This window comes from Manis pentadactyla, chromosome 6 (assembly GCF_030020395.1).
Source record: "Manis pentadactyla isolate mManPen7 chromosome 6, mManPen7.hap1, whole genome shotgun sequence".
In the NCBI taxonomy this organism is placed as follows: Eukaryota; Metazoa; Chordata; class Mammalia; order Pholidota; family Manidae; genus Manis; species Manis pentadactyla.
The window spans coordinates 155839637-155855604 of record NC_080024.1 but is presented as its reverse complement, the minus strand read 5'-3'; the positions used below and the strand labels follow the sequence as shown (position 1 = coordinate 155855604).

The 15968-nt window shown below is 48.1% G+C and overlaps 1 protein-coding gene and 1 long non-coding RNA gene across 6 annotated transcripts in view; one reads left to right on the top strand and one right to left on the bottom strand.

Moving 5' to 3' along the window:
- Positions 1–445: 445 nt before the first annotated feature.
- Positions 446–3049, bottom strand: LOC130684251 (uncharacterized). Its single transcript, XR_008998440.1, has 3 exons — positions 2992–3049; positions 1853–1972; positions 446–939 (listed from the first exon to the last, which is right to left on the bottom strand). It is a non-coding gene; the product is annotated as an uncharacterized LOC130684251 (long non-coding RNA).
- A 5383-nt stretch (positions 3050–8432) lies between these two features.
- The window catches only part of ZNF516 (zinc finger protein 516), a 111066-nt gene continuing 103530 nt past the window's right edge, over positions 8433–15968 (top strand). Inside the window, exon 1 of one of the 5 annotated variants that reach the window (XM_036884133.2) lies at positions 8433–8558. The gene's annotated coding sequence lies outside the window, so the exon portion shown is untranslated. The other 4 variants (XM_036884140.2, XM_036884135.2, XM_036884134.2 and 1 more) reach the window with 4 other exon arrangements.

Below are 15968 nucleotides of genomic sequence, written 5' to 3'. Positions count from 1 at the left end.
TTAACTATGTAATACATCACAAATACAGCTTTTAAAAATTTGGCTTTTTATATTATTATGAATAAATGTGTTATACTATTAGGAATATTAGTGCAATTATATTTTAATAATGTTTCCTGAAGAATATAAGATCTAGAACTGAAGTTTATTATAAGCTTGGCCAAAAGTTAGTTCTTTGTTCCTTCTGTGTGAAGTCCCAATATAAACAACTGGATAGCTCAACTGCAATTAAAAAACACGAGGCAGGTAAGGGATTGCAAAGTATAAGAATGGGGTCATTTATTTTCTGGAAAAAAGAGACATAGGGAAAATCACTTCCTTTTAGCAATTCCTTTAATTTTAATGATACCCTAAATTTCCTGAGGTATTTTGGCTTAGATGCAAACTAGATAAAAGAAGAAAACAAACTACTGAGCTCTTCCTGTTGGCCCTCTCTCCACCAGGGCTGCCCAGCGCTTCAGGGGGACCCCGCACAGAATGGCAGGCCCGCCTCTTTGCAGCTCCTTCCTTTTGTAAATTTGTCGGTTCATCCATGAACCTTGTTTGAACAGCGTTTGGTACTTAAGGGATGATTGTATTGCATTGTAACTCACAGTGTCACACATCTTTTCTGTGTTTATTTTAAATAAAGGCTTTCCAGAAGGCAAAGGGCTTACACCACTGGAAATAAGGAAGCAAAAGCGTGTTCAGATCTGGTCACTGCTGCATGTTACTAAAATGCCTCGCTGTCCTCTCCCCAGAGGCCTCTGCAGACCCAGGGCTGTTGGGAGGCCTCACTGGTTATAGGTGATGAGGGCCAGTTAGGTGTGGGGTTTCTCAGGGAGCAACCGAATGCCAGGAAGGTCTGGGGCCTACTGGGGATGGGGTGGCTGTGTGGTGAGGAGGGAGCAGAGTCACAGGTCACATTTCCCATCACAGGTGGGAACACCTAGATCAGGTCTTGAATGAAACAGTTCTGAAACATTAGTGATTTGGGGTGGGAATCCAAGATTTGGCTGGGCTCGACCATACCCATGACATTCAGTGAAAACAAACAAAATTTTTAAGTCAATAAGGAAAAATATGGGAAGGTTCTAGAAATGACCCCCAATTCTAGAGTACTAATACAATTTGGGACATTTTCCAATATTCTAAAACAATGTCTTGAATTACCACATAATTTCATAATATTGATCGTATCAGCAACCATGTGGTGAGGGGAGCCTGCACATTAAGAAAACCGCACATTTGCCCATACTCACACACCGTTAAAGCAACTTCAAGTGATTTCACGTTCTCATTTTCCTTGTTCATAATAACTCTAAGTGCAATTTCCTCTTGGCAGGTAATGTCATTAATGTAAATTCTTACTAAAACGTGGGTCAATAGTTTTTCCTCCAAACTACAGGGAGGAACACTGGATTTCTGTGTTTGGTAAAAATATCATTGGGAATGGAGTCCCTCACATTCTTCGATCTCTTCTTTTTGAGCAGTTGCAGGAGAAATATTACCGAGATACTGGTACTGGGATATGCTGGATTTTTGCAGGAAAAGTCACTTGCATTTCATAGGTGGCGTAAATCTCATAAAAAACAGTGCTTCCCTCTGTTTTGGATGGTAGGGGCCTCAGAGGAAACTGCTGCCTCTAATAGCATGAAGGGCAATGTGCACATATTTTAAGCCTGGGTGAGCTTCTCTCTCAATGATTCATTTTTTTTCTCCTCTTCCTCTAACTGGTCATGCTGTCTTTTTAGAGAACCAGTTCAGGTCCTTTGAGAAACTATTAAACATTTTCATAGAGATCCCCTGTACACTAGCTAGGAGGAACTCCTACACAAACATGCAATACCCTTGATATATAGAGAAGACTCACAATGCTCTGTGTGGAGTGACAAGTGCCAGCTCAGGAGACTTCAGGATGTGATGGAACTTATAGGCATACACACACCAATCAGCAGAACGAGGACTGGAACCTAGCGATGGTGAGCAGTTCCTAAATGATTCAGAGAAAACACAGATTTGGCTTTGTCCAGGCATGGAATTATCTTTAAAGTAGCTGAGGCCACAGTGTCCTGGCTATCGGGTGGTCGACATGAGGGTGAGTGACCCATTCAGGGCTGCACACACACTGTGCCTGACACTTAGGCCTGCTGTTGGGTTGGTCAGGAATGCTGAGCTGGTCCTTTGGCATCTGTAAATGGGATGGTGGCACCTGCCTTCTAGGACAATCATGAGGATGAAGGGATACCAAATGCACACTCTGTGAAAGTCTCCTACATGATAAGAATATAATAAACATCACTTTTAACATCAGCACTGAATCCCCTGCCTAGCTTAGAGTAGCAAATGTGAATGAACGATGCATGAAGGCATCTATGTACTGATGTGAAAAGTTAGGTTTAAAAACAACTTAAATTCTTGTCACCATGTACTTTAAATGAGGACTGCCTATGTGAACTATTTAAAAAACTTTTTCACTGTACTAAATGTTTCAGCAATCTCATATTTCTTCCCCCCACTTCCCCAGCACTGTTACCTCAGAGTTTCAGTGAACAGCTAAAGCGCTCAAAGTGTGCTTCCTAGTGACACAGCACAACTCAGTGACGCAGGAAGAGCTCAAACTACTTGTTGCTTTCAAAGATTCCATCCGGCCTCCTAAATTCAGTCTGATGCCATGGGTATATCTACTTGGGATGTACCAAAACACCTCCATCCATTCTAGATGGAAAGCCTGCTCATGGCTGGGGAGTGAGCCCTGGAGACACACCTGGTTTCAGTCCCTGGCGAGGTAAACCCCCTTAGCCAAAGGTTTCCCTTGGGCGTGGAAGCCTGGGGTTATCTTAGTGCCAGCTGCCTCAGTTAACCCATCTCTGGTGCCTGACATACCAACTTCTCCATTCCTTTTCACTGATTTTAAGTTTGAATCTTATGAATTTTTAACATGCATTCTCCATTTTGGGGGGAACTAATAATTTGGTTGTTAAGTCATACATAAGCCAGGATGATACTAACCGGAGAGTATGGAGCTTGGATTTGGCCTTAGACTTTGGTCACAGCTGCACTGGCTTCCATTGGGAAGAAGGGGGGAGGGGCTCTCCTATTCTCCTGAGACTTACAAAGAGGCAAAGGCAGCCAGATAAGGAGATCATTTTAGGGAAGAGGAGAAAATTCCTGAGGATTGATTGTTTTTGTTGATAAAAGCTATCTTGGTTAACCAGTTTATTTGGGCATGGTCTTGCCTCCATTTATATGAAACCTCTGCATGTTTTTTAAATAATGGAGAATTGTGCCTAGCTACGTGCTATAGCACGGGTGAACCTTGAGGATGTTATGCTGCGTGAAATAAGCCAGACACACAAAGACAAGCGCTGGATGCCTCCACTTAGATGAGGTCCCTGGAGTTGTCACACTCACAGAGGCGAAGTAGAATGGCCATTACAAGGGCCTGGGGAGCGAGGAGTGGGGAATTTTTTAATGGGCTCAGAGTTTCAGTTTTGCAAGATAAAGAGTTTTGGAGATGGATGGTGGTGATGGTTGCACAACCATGGGAATGGACTTAGTGCAGCCAAATGATACACTTAAAATGGTGAAGATGGTAGATTTTCTGTTATGGCTATTTTACCACAATTAAAAACTCACTACAAAGAATGCCCCTAGCTTCTCTCACCAACAAAATGTCTTGACTCCTTGATTATGACAACTATTCATCCATGTCCCAGGTCACTTCTTTCTTATTGTTTTAACACCATTAAACCATCTAAATGCCAAATTCTTCTTCCCTTCAACCTGTAAAATGGGACGTGCCAAATGAGATCTCACACAAAGGTTTTTGAGCACTTCTCCTCAACCTAGCTTCATTGCAAGTGTATCTTGCTTACCCACAGTGAAAGACCTATCGCTGGTTCCCTTATTTCATTTCAGTTCTCTTAGAAAAGTTTGCATAAACATGCACATGTAATCAGTTATGCATGGTGAGGCGTAATGAGGTTTGGGGGTGGAGAAGTCAGGGCTTTGCTATTGTAAGAACCTGTGGTGGTAACAGGTCACAACCTACAGGCTAAGTAATTAACATACTGTGGGATAATAAGAAAATGTAATAAGAAAGACTGTCCCCTCTTCCCCAACATGGGAGATCTTTCAAAAGAAGAATCCTTGAATTTGTCTTTCCTTAAATGAATTCTGCTCTTTGGTCTACTTCTTTTGTGTCTTCAAACCATTATGAACCACATCTGTGTTCATACTGTATCAGCTATTCTGCAGCCAGCTGTTGCTGAAAGTCTTTTACTTAAACTGAAATTAAAAACAGATTTGAAGGCCCTCTACCTGCTGTGAAGTCCTGATGTAATTACCAAAAACTGCAAATGGTGAGAAAATGTGACTACAATCCCTTGAACTGCTAGTACATTCTCCGCAATATTTCTGCCTCAATTGCACATCTGCACTAGCTCTGTGCCTGATGGTGTTATGATATCTTTGTCATTAACCAAAATGTATGCACAGCAATGAGTAAAAGAAAAATCTGTGTTGCAATAGCGTAGTGATATGGGCCATCATGGAGTTTTCCTCTGAGTAGAAAACAAGGACAAATTGTTAAAATGCTGATTCCCTGGGAAAGTTGTTAAGTTTAAAAATGAGTAAGTCATTCTCTGTACCACACAATGGGTACATTTTGCACAGAATCTTGAAGAGACGCTTTGCTGTTTATTAAACTATCTAAAAATTTATGTAGTCAAATTTGGTTACCTGTCGAAGACATCTTCAACCTTGCATAGTCGGAGAGAGGAAGAAATCCCCACAACACACAGGTCTCCACCACGAGTAAGTCTAAAGCACAACTAGTCTGATCGTAAATTGTCCAGAACATAAAAGAGAGAGCTGCTCAATAAGAAATTATCTTTGTGTAAACATGGGAAAATCTGGGCACAGATCGCATTAGAGGTACTTGTGTATGTGTGTGTGACTAAGAAATGTGTATTGGTGTTTCATTATCAGGGGATTTCATGACTATCACCTTCAACAGAATTAAAATTTAAGAAAGAGAACTGAGATAGTTTCCTACCCCAAGATTAAAAATACTCTGTTGGTTAACTTCAGACGCAAGCAGTCTGAAACCATTTTGTAGAAGACTATTTAAAATATAATCACAACCTTGCTTCCCGTCCACACAGGGGATTACCATATGTTAAATTCCATACTGATATACTCACACTGACGCTGTTTTTCCCTTCCTCTGTTATCCAAATACAGCGTACCCTCTGAGCTTCCAAGTTCTGTGAAAAGGAATTTTCACAGAAAATAGGAAATAACAGCAAGTTAGTATTGGGGTAATATTTCAGAAATCACCAGTGATGAAACGAATAGCCAATTTCCATTTATACATGAAATTGTTATCTAAATAGTATAAAGGCAGTCACTAGCTACTTCTAAAACAGTCTTTACCATGGAATGTTTGTTGACAATTTAAATTTATCCAGGATTCACTCTTAAAGCTGCAAATTTAAGTTAGTATAGAGAGCTTAAAGGTTACCTCTAGATTTAGGTGTATAATGTCATTCTTTCTCAGATATAATTTAAAATACCCTAAGAAATTCACACAGAGATAGAATTAACCTTACATGTTTACTAATAAAGACTGCACTTACATTTCTGAGTATGCATATTTAATAAATATTTTTTAGTTTGTCTTGGATTTCATACTATAGTTGAGAGAGTTTCACTTCCAGGATTCAGACAGATAAGGCCTTTTTTGGGGTTCTTTTTATTTATTTGATTTTTTACTCTTAGATATTCTTTAGTGGAATCTGCCACAAGAACCTTTCTGATCTAAATGTCCACCATCATACCATCGCCTAAGTTATGCAGACAAGCCATTTGAACACTCTTTCATTAAAATGCCATGTTCCTCAGCTTGAAGGAGCAGAGTCCCAAATACTGAAGGAATAATTCATTAGAAAATAACAAGGGAAAATAAGTGTTGTCTTTTCCATTTATTTCATTATCCAGGAATGATTGCTGTTATAAAATTTAAATAGCCAAATATATATTCACCTTCTATCCACTAACATCTGTGACTTTTCTCCATCCAAATATTGTAATTTGCCTAAATATTTCAAAACAGGAGAACTTCTCTTGGGAGATTTCAGGGATTTGTATTTTTTGCAGAAAGTGTCCTTAATATTTAATGGTTACTTTACATGCTTGACAATATTAAACAGTTGAAATTTCAGCCATGCAAAACAAATTGTAGGAATAGTATGGGTACTCTTATTATTTTATTTTTATACCTTTTTTTTCCTGGAGTGAGCTATTAATAGTGCATTGACAAATGAACAATGATCAGCTACTTTGTATACAAATAACATAAACGCATTTCGCCTGTCAGGAGTGGGGCCTCTGGGATAACAAACTGTGCTGGCCCTCAAGCTGTTGTCTTCCAGAAAGTAACTCTTGCCCATCTCTCGAATTACATTCAGATTCTGCAGGCATTGTAGAAAGGAAATCTTTTAAAAGCACAATGGTATTGTAGAACAGGACGGCCCTGAGTGAAGTCACAAGTGGATGATAAGCCAGCTGGAGAAAGGAGGCAAATCATGAAAATCACAATTTTGCGTGGAGAGGACTCTGGAAGCTTTGCTGTTTCTTGGTCAATATTCAACACACGGATGCTATTGGTGCAATACTGTGGGCACAAACAGACCCACGAATGCGGATGAATGTAGATTTCTCCCACCTACTTAAATTCATTCCAAAATACTACAAAAATGCCATTACAATTAAGTATGCAAATTTTAGTATCCTTGTGGGTGCATACATATGTGTGTGTGATAACATAACTGCCATTTCTATTTAAGTCATTAGTTGAATTGGGGAATATTTGCATTTGTGCAGTTCTATTGTAATGAATTGTGGGCACTTCAATACTTTCCTGTGAATCAAACTTAAATTTGATTGTTCAAGAATACATCCCACTTAGGCGTTCATGCTGAAACCGTTAACAATTGTTTACCAAGCCTGCTATCCAAATTAGTGCAGATCATTCATTAATCACAAGGAACTTACATTTTATGATTCCCGTTTCCTCCTCTCAAGGGTTCTCACCTCTCTTCTCCCTGTCTCTCTACTCCCCCCTCTTGCTCCATCAGCACGCACACACACACACACACACACACACACACTTATCACACGTGCACATACGCGCCCTCACACACAGAATGGCCCCTGTGTCTGCGAGGCCAGCTCTGCAGGCCCCAGCCCCTCCCTTTGGGGCTCATCTGTGGGAGTTGCTGTTGTAAATGCCAGAAGTCTGGGAGGCCCGGCTGCATCACCACTGAATGTTGGCGATTCGAGGCACCAAGAGACATGCCACTGCAGAAGGTGGCCTGGACTGCAGGCCGGTGGGCAGGCGGGCTCTGCCAGTGTCTTGGCTTGAGTCCATCCCCCCTGCAGAGTCATCGCCAGGAGCAGCACAGTGTGGCCAGGCGCCTGGTGGGAGAAGCTGGGCAACCCCCTCAGGCCACAGTGCCCGGGTCTGCATCATCGGCCCTCCAGGGATGCCCCTCTCTGGTGCCAACCCTCCCACCCGTATTTCTACTGTTCCCTCCCCGTACCATCAATGCCTTTTGGAGTCAAAGCTTTTTGGATTTCTATTCCCAGATCCACTTACTGCAACTATGGCCCACCCAGAGAAGCTGGAGGGAATAACAGAGTTTGAAAAATTAAGAGTTGAACTTTTTAAGTATAAAAAAAAAAAAAGAACAAAGTGAGTTTTAAATCGCCATACGGAAGACTCTTCTGAAGTCTTCCCAGAGGTAGCCCTTGGATCTCGATTCAGGAAATCTATCGACACCCTGCGAGTGAATACCCCCAAACGCATCCACCAGGAAGTTCCCAGAAATGCACATGGTTTGTAACGCGCACGCATCTGGAACCACCGGAAGGGAACCCCACAGGACTCTGGATTCGGGGCGTAGTGCTCAGGTGCCTCGTCGGTTGAAAACGCATCCCCAACACGTCCGCACGTCCGAATGCGTGGTGTGTGTATCCGTGTGTGCGTAAACAGCTTCCCGTAACCGATCTATTGCAGCCCAGTCCTTGGAGAAGAGGGGCGACAGTTAGCCACTAGGATGGTGATTCAGGGCTAATAGGGGAGAATGACCCGTGTCCGAGTCATCGCGAGCCTCCAGACTTTCCCCGCAGTGTGGCAGAACTTTGTGCCGACGAGACAATAGTGGAGCGTGTGCGTTTCCTGCAGGGCAGACCATTCCGGGGCCGGGGGAAGCCTCGGGCCTGCGCCCGGCCGCGGGGGCCCGGCACCCTCCCGGCGCCGCGCAGGCCCCGGAGCCCGGCCGGCGCCGGGGTCCACGCGGGGCGGGCGCGTCCCGGACGCGCGCGGGCGGCGTGGGGAGGGAGCCGGGCGCGTGGCGGGCCCCGCGCGCCCTCGCGCGTCCCCCGCGCCGGGGCTCAGCTGGCGCGGTCGGTCTAGTGCAGCGCTCGGCTCCGCGCCTCGGGCGCTCGGCTTCACCTTCAGAGGCGCGGGGCGTGCGCGTCCTCTTCCCTGGGCCCGCCGCCTCCCCGCCAAGGTAGGGCCGGATTGGGGTCGCTGCGGAGCCCGCGGGGCGCGGGGGGTGCAGGGTCCCCGCCCGGACGCGCCAGGGCCCCCGGGGCGCCACGGGGTGGGGGCAGTGGGGAGGGGCTCTCGGGCTCGGGGAGGGCGGCTTGGCTTTCCCCGTCCGTAGTTGCTCTGCTCGGCAATTCCAGGATAGGGGAGATGCAACTTCTCGCGGCGAGGCGAGCGCCCGGGAGGTGGTTTTACCGCAGTGGAGGGGCGGGGTGGGGGCCGGGGTGGGAGCGCGGAAGAGGCTCCGGCTTTGTACACTTCGTCAAAGGCGACGCGGGAGGAGGGGAGCTCGGATGCGCTCTCCATCCATTAGGAGACAAAGAGCAAATTGCCTTACTTTAAAGTAAAACGCTCCAGCTAATGAAGGTGGGTGATGGGACTGCGAGGCCCGAGGAGTTGCTTCAATTATGAGGGTTCGGCTGCTGGGATCGATGCCTGTGGGCACCGCGCCGCTGCCTCGCGGACGACTTGCGGGTGGGGGTGGTGTTCTTCCCCCCGCCCCTGGCTGCTCGCCAGTCAGCTGGGAGCGTGTAAGTGACCCTTACGTTAAAGAAGTGAGAGCGCCGGAGAGGAAGTTGGAGCAGGGGTGGGTGGGGGGCGCGGGTTCGCGCAAGGACTGCGCGACGGGTGGGGCGGGGGCGGAGAGGTTGCGGGGTGCTGGGTGGGTGGGGGCGGGGCATGGGGGGGCGGTGGTCGTGATGTGTCCCGGGTGAACACGAGGAAGGGGAATGCTGGGGGAGGGTGCTTGGAAAAGCCCTCGCCTACCATTTTCAGGGACAACACGCTGAATAGTTAAGATCCGTATTTAGATGAAACTGCCTCGTCAAGTTTTAAAGAAACTTTCTGCAAATAAGTTTGTTAAAAGCCAGCCGTGTCGGGTGTTTAAAACAGCGGTTTATGGAGGAGGTCGTGTACGGTGACAGCCTTCATAGGTGGGAAGCCAGCGGACCCCTACAATTAGGGACCTGGGAGACCCAGCCTTTTACCCGGAAAATGTGGGTCTGTAAGTCAGTCCATCTATTATCCGCGTGAATGGGCTCCCGCTGCAGAGCGGCTTCGTAACAGCAGCCGCTGGGCTGTGTGTCTGCATTTTACTCTGCTGGGTTTACTGATGAAGAGTTACTTGGCCTCCGGGGGTGCAAAGATCAACGTGCTCAGCCCTCTTTTTAAATATATTCATTCTGTGTTTTATTTAATCCAGATGCACAAAAAAGCCTTTTGCTGCTTCATTTTTGGTTTAGTTTTTGAAAAGGCGACTGGTGTAACCTGTGGAATTTGAAATGCAAATAGAAGCGTGTGGGAGTCGAGGCAGAACAAATCAGCATTTATAAAGTGAAAAAGATTTAATGTCTGAAATCATTGCAGAGGAAAAACTGGCGGGGGGAGTGATTTTTCAGGGAGCGAATTATGACGTCAGGACTTTTTGGAAAAGATGTTATTTTTAAGGACTGAAACCCGGGTATGAAGAGTGCTTACAGGAAAAACAGATTACAAGATTAACATCTGTTAACATGATCGTTTATCTCTAGCCAAAAATAGGTCAGGTCTTTCTTAAGGAAACACGATTGCTGGCGCATGCTTAAATAATAAAATTAAAACGATAAATTCATAAATTAGGACTGGCGTTTGTTATAATCTGACCTGTGAAAAACATTTTTAAATTTCGAGATCAATGAAAGGTCAAAGTCTCTTGTGAGTGTTGAGAATAACTCTCCACTGAGTCCAGCTCTCGCGGATGACCCCCGCCCCCTTACTCCTAGCTACCTTTCCGCCCCCACCCCGGATTGCTAATTTCCCTTTTCATCCACTGTGGAGGTACTTTGTGTATATATATATGTATTTAAATGGGTATCGTCTGATGCCCCCCTCGTTAAAGGCGGCAAACTCTCTCCGCGCAGATGGCTAACTTTCAGAGCTCTGCTGTTGTCTTACCATTAAATGAAGCCATAGGGAGAGGGGGGAAAAAGGGAAACAGCCTTGTGAAGTCTCCCTGCCCCCTGGGTGTGAGTGACGGCTCTGCCGCCCAATCCGCAGCGGCTTTCTCCATCCCGGAGGTAATTTGGAGTGTGTGTGCGCGCGCGCGCGCGCGTGCATGCGCCCATGTGTCTGCACGCTGTTAAGTCCGACCAGCCTCGCGTATCCGCAGGCTCTGGATTTGCACAGCTCCGGGCCGGGCTGTAGACGTGGACAAGCTTTTATCTGAATCTCTGCAGCCCGATGGGCACGCGGCAGTTCAAACGGAGACCCTGCCTCCTCCGGGTGTCCTCTTGTGAAGAACGGGTATAAGAGGGACTTTTGGATTCAAGTCGAAACCTGCAGAAGGGGAAGAAAAGAGGAGTGATGTGATTATGTTTCTCAGCAGTTGGGGAATCGAAATGTGTGGTTCCTTCCATCTCTGTCCCACGCAGCAGGCCCGCCCCAGCGCACCGGGGGATCGAGTAACGGAGCCCACTCGCCACGCACAAAGCGGACGCAGATCAAGGATTGTTGACATTGGTCTGGGCTCTGTAGAAAAGGGAAGGACAGCATGTACCTTCCAACTGCACATTTTATTTTCTTACTGGAAGTTGGTACTTAGTCCACGGCAGGTTCTAGAACGTGACCAGCTCACGGTCAGGGAAAGTTCTGCCGCCCACCCGACCGATGAAGGCGGAGCGCCGGCCGCGGCTCCCCCCCCGCTCAGTGGGCACACCCAGGGCCGGAGCGCGTCACTGCCGCCCCGCGCTCCGTACCGGCTTAGGGGGCACCACCTTCCCTAGGAGTGTTGGTAGGATGTGTGCGTGGCCCGGACCTGGCCATGTAGCATCTGTGCCAGGGTTAGAGCTGCGCGGCTGCTTCCATCCGGGCCGGAGGGAGATGCCGCAGTGGGCGCGCTGAGGACCCACGGGTGTCCCCCTCCGTCCCCAGGGACCCCTGCAAGGACGCCCCTGGGAGGGATCCGCGCCGGGCCTAGTCCACGCGTGGTGTGCCGGGCCGCAGGGAGCACCGAGGTCACCCTGAGGGCCCGCGGGCGACCCCAGGTGAGCTTCGTCCGGCCCTGCTCCGCTCGCTCGGGCCGTTTCCGCCCCCACCCTGAGTTCCACCCGCGTCTTCACCCCTCCCGCGACCGTCTCAGTGAGCTCGCGGGTTGTGAGGAACGGGCCGCAGCGGGAGGGGCCGCGGGATTAAATCATCCCTATTTCTGGGCCTCCTCGCGGGGCGGCGCGGGCCCAGGGCGCGGGGGGGAGGCGGGCGGGCGGGGCGGTGGGCTTTACCTGCCCACCCCGGGGGCGGGGGCGGCGGGCTGCGGGGCCGCCAGGGGGCGGGCCGGGGGCGGGGCGGCCGGCGTGGAGGGAGGGTCCGGCCGCGCCCCCGCCCCCCGCCCCCCGCCCCCCGCCCCCGTCATGTGGAGCGGACGTCACTCGTCTGCTCTGTAACCCAAGAAGTGAAAGAGACGGGGACCCACGGCCCAACTTCGCACCGTAACAAAGGCGGGGGTCCGTGCGGCCCGAGGAGGGCTGGCTGGGGGGGAGCGGGCGGGGGGTGGCGAGGGGGCGGCCGGGTCGGGAAGCGAGGCCTGGATGGGGCGGAGGTCGGCGCGCGGCGGAGTCAGGGGTCTGCGCGGGGCGGCCCCGGGGGCGGGGGGGACTGCGCGGAGCGCGCTCGGGGGCCCAGGCGAGCGGAGGCCAGGTAATTGGTTTCTATTTTAAACTTCACTTTGTTCTGCGAAGGTGGGGCGGGCAGGCGTGGCCCCGGGGACGATTACATAAGTGTTCACACCTGGTCGGCGGCCCGGGTGGGCGTGGGCCCTGCTGGCGGCGGCGAGGGGCGCCCGGGACCCGGGGCGCGGGCCGGGCCGGCGGTTACCGCGCAACAAAGGGCAGGGGCTGTGCGCCCTCTCCGCGCCCTGCGGGGCGCACGGCAGGTCGCCAGAGGACCTCGAGGCGGGGGTCCTACTAAAGGTGCGGCAGGAAGGCACTCCCGCTGGGCCTGCCCTTCGTTCTTCCCCATCCCGAGCAGAGCTGGTTTACAAACTGGGGCCCCTCCGTCCGGAGGCCGGGTGCCGAGTCCCAGTGCAGCCCTGACCCGAGTAGAAGCAAAAGGGCGCATATTCCCCCAACGGAATCTTCTCCAGACTATTTTTTAAGCCGCCTTACTAATATGACTGTAGTAATTTGGTTTAGGAATGTTAAGGGCTACTTTAAGGCACGCATGCTATTTGATAGGATACTTTCTATTGCCTCGTGAAAAAAGAGCTCGTTTTCTCGTTTGTTCCTCCCTCATTTTCTCCTGCATTCTTTGCGGCGTCAAAGTAGCCGCGTTATTTATGTTCACATAGTCCGACCAGAATTAAGTGCTGTGCCTGAATCGCAGTTTGCCCCTCTTGGCAGTGCTGGAGGGAATGGAGGGAACTGCCGGGGTGGCGCGGCCTGAGAGTTTGGTTACAGGAGGGCGGCCTCGGTTTCCCCGAGTGACTCTCCTGCCGGCCGGCCGAATGGGCCCTGGGAGGCACGGAGCTCTGAGCAGGACCCAAGGATTTAGGTAATGGAATTAGAATTTTGAAGTGTTAAGATACAATCCTAGGTCCTATCTGATATTTTTCTTAGTTCAGAGCACTAACATTAAAAAAGAACTAATTCCAAGGGGTGTGTAATAAAGCTACCAGGAATGGGAATGCCTCTGTAAAATGAAACAAAACAGCGAAGTAGTGTACTTCGTAGGTGTGCTACTGAGCCGCGGAAAGAGGAGCGCTCCTGTTTATTTCTGAAAGCTTTTGTTTGTCACAGCCCTCTTTCCAAGAGGCTCAGTGTGCTGACACTTAACGGAGCAAGAACTTTAACTTGGGGACTGTAACTGATGCTAGTCGCTGATGACCTGAGGACAGGTTAAGTCACCGGTGTTAATCCTATTGTTATTTGTAAACCGCCTTCACAATTGGCTGGCTGGCCGAGAGGTGAAGGCTTGCCTGGCACCTGGAGGTCCTGCCTGTCTAACTTTGTGGGACGTTGTCAGAGACCAACATGGAGTGAATGGAATGAGAGAGGTTTCCAGAGCAGGTCGGTGCCACAGGCGCCTTGTCTCCTGCCCCGGAAGCGAAAGTGTTCCATCATTTACTTCTACATGGAGATACTTGAATTTTATAGGGGAATCAACAATTATGTGAAAAAGAGGAGATGTATTTAAAGCATTTTACTTCAAAAAAAGGTACATTCTGACAGACCGGTTTCAGTTGGGCCAAGTCGGGGGGAAAAAAAGATAATGTGATGTAGGGATTTAAGTAGAGTTCAGTCACGGATTGTTCTCGAAAAACCAGTACTCAGTTTATTGGGTTATTGTGGATTTTTATTCATTTTCCAGGGTATGTGTTGGTCTTACTCATAATTTACCAGAAGGAATCTTTTAAAAAGAATTTTGTGGGAGTGACTTTAAGTCGGACTGGAGATTGTGTTTAGAGTTTCAACTGCATTAATACCTTAATGCCGCAGAAATAGGAAACTGAAATGTAAGCTGATTACGTTCAGCAGAAAGAAGCTTGTCCAATCTTGTATGCTTTCCCTATATAATAGGCTTGCTTTAAGTGGTCAAGATACTACATTATTTTGGTTTTTATTCCATTTTTCATATTGGAGAAAGGAAAGGGTATGGGTTAATCATATAACTAAAAGTGGTGTTTTGCTTCTAATGTAGCTAGATTTCTGAGTAAAGCATTAAATACGCTCCTAGGAAACAGGTAACTTTTCCACTGGGTTTGATGGCCAGATTTCACTGGCGGTATTTAAACTTTCCCAGTAAGAGGCATAGATGTAAGCAGAAGTAATAGAACTAAGGAAGAAAGCAGCAGAAAGTTACACTTACTTGATTAGCTATCTGCCTTATAAATATTTGAACACAGAAGTAACATTCCTTCAAAAGCAGACATCTTACATGCTGTAAATGTTTACACATTTTAGCACTTGGATAGAGCAATTCTGACACAATCAATTCTTTCAAAAATGCATCCCTTGGCTGCCCTAACTCCTCCCCCTCAAGAGTTCTAGAGGCTGTGGGAAAAGTTGAGTTAACGCTCCTCTTACAGAATGTCATCTAGCAAATGCTAGAGGGCCTGGGTGCTCTGCTGTAGAGCCTGGTGGCTGCCAGCGGCCATCCCTCCTCTGTGCCTACACTGGCTGCCAGATGGCCCCGGCGCCTACACCTTCCTCGGCTTGCTGCCACTTGGCACCTTTGACCTTTGCTTCCAGAATCATTAATGTCTAAACATGAAGACCTGAGTGTGTGACTGTCTTGAGTTCCCAGATCCTTACTGTGTTGGTAGGAAGCCCCAACTCACTTGGATTAGGATTTTTCAAGTGAGTTGCAGGGCTAGGAGGTTAGTTTGTTTTGAACTCTGATCTGGTGGTGGTAGGAACACATCTCTGAGTGTTTTAGAGAGGGGGGGCCGGGAGAGAGGGGGGGAGAGAAGGCTGAAACCTGGGTGCAGAGGGCGTCTGTGGCTCCCAGTCCATTTCCCCAGGAGTGTGGGTGGCAGAATTATTCCTCACTTGTTCTGTGTCGGGCTGGGCACTGACTGGTGGCAGGAGCCACCTGTGTGTCTGTGTCTCCCTTTGTGGCTGTCACCCCAGCCTTCCACCCGTGGCCAGTAGGATGTTGTCGGCATGTTAAAGGTTTGAATGTATGTCTTGGTGCCACAATGGTGGCAGCATTTCGGCCTTACTTCTCTCCGGTCCCAGGAACAAGTGAATCTGTGATCGGGGAGGTGGGGCACTTCTCTCGTGCATACGGCAGGGAGTGCTCCTTATCATGGGGCTCCAGCTATGAGTATCTTAGAGTTTTCAGGAATATTGGCAAATTGTCACAGACCTCTTTTAAGAAAAGAGTCACATCAAATGTTTATGAAGAATTTAGGAAAAAAATGAATCTTATAGGGAGAATAAAGAAAAACTTTCATTCCGACTTTAAAATGTCTCATCCAGATCATTAAAAATCTGTTTTAAAATTAGTTTTCTTCCAAGGGCTGTCTTAGGGCTCTGACTTAAATAGCTGTAGGAAGGATACATATATAGGCACTATGAATGCACTGCTTGATTTGAAATTAGACTGGACTAAGGTATATCGAGTGTATTTTAGCTGGACTGGTAAAAATTAGCAGTTGCAACTGTCTGTTTTGTATATTCTTTATCCCTTACATCTGACTGCACGTGATTTGAACAGCTGAAGCTCTTCCTTCCAAAACTTGAGCTGGCTGTCATATTTATGTCTTGTATGAAATGTTTTCCAGTGGCATACATTCATATTGTAAAGAACTGTAATTCTGTGGCTCTCAACATTCCTTAAAAGTAGTTTTCCAAAAAAGATCTGGCATTTAGTCTTCAGTTTAACTGGTGCTGAAAATTAC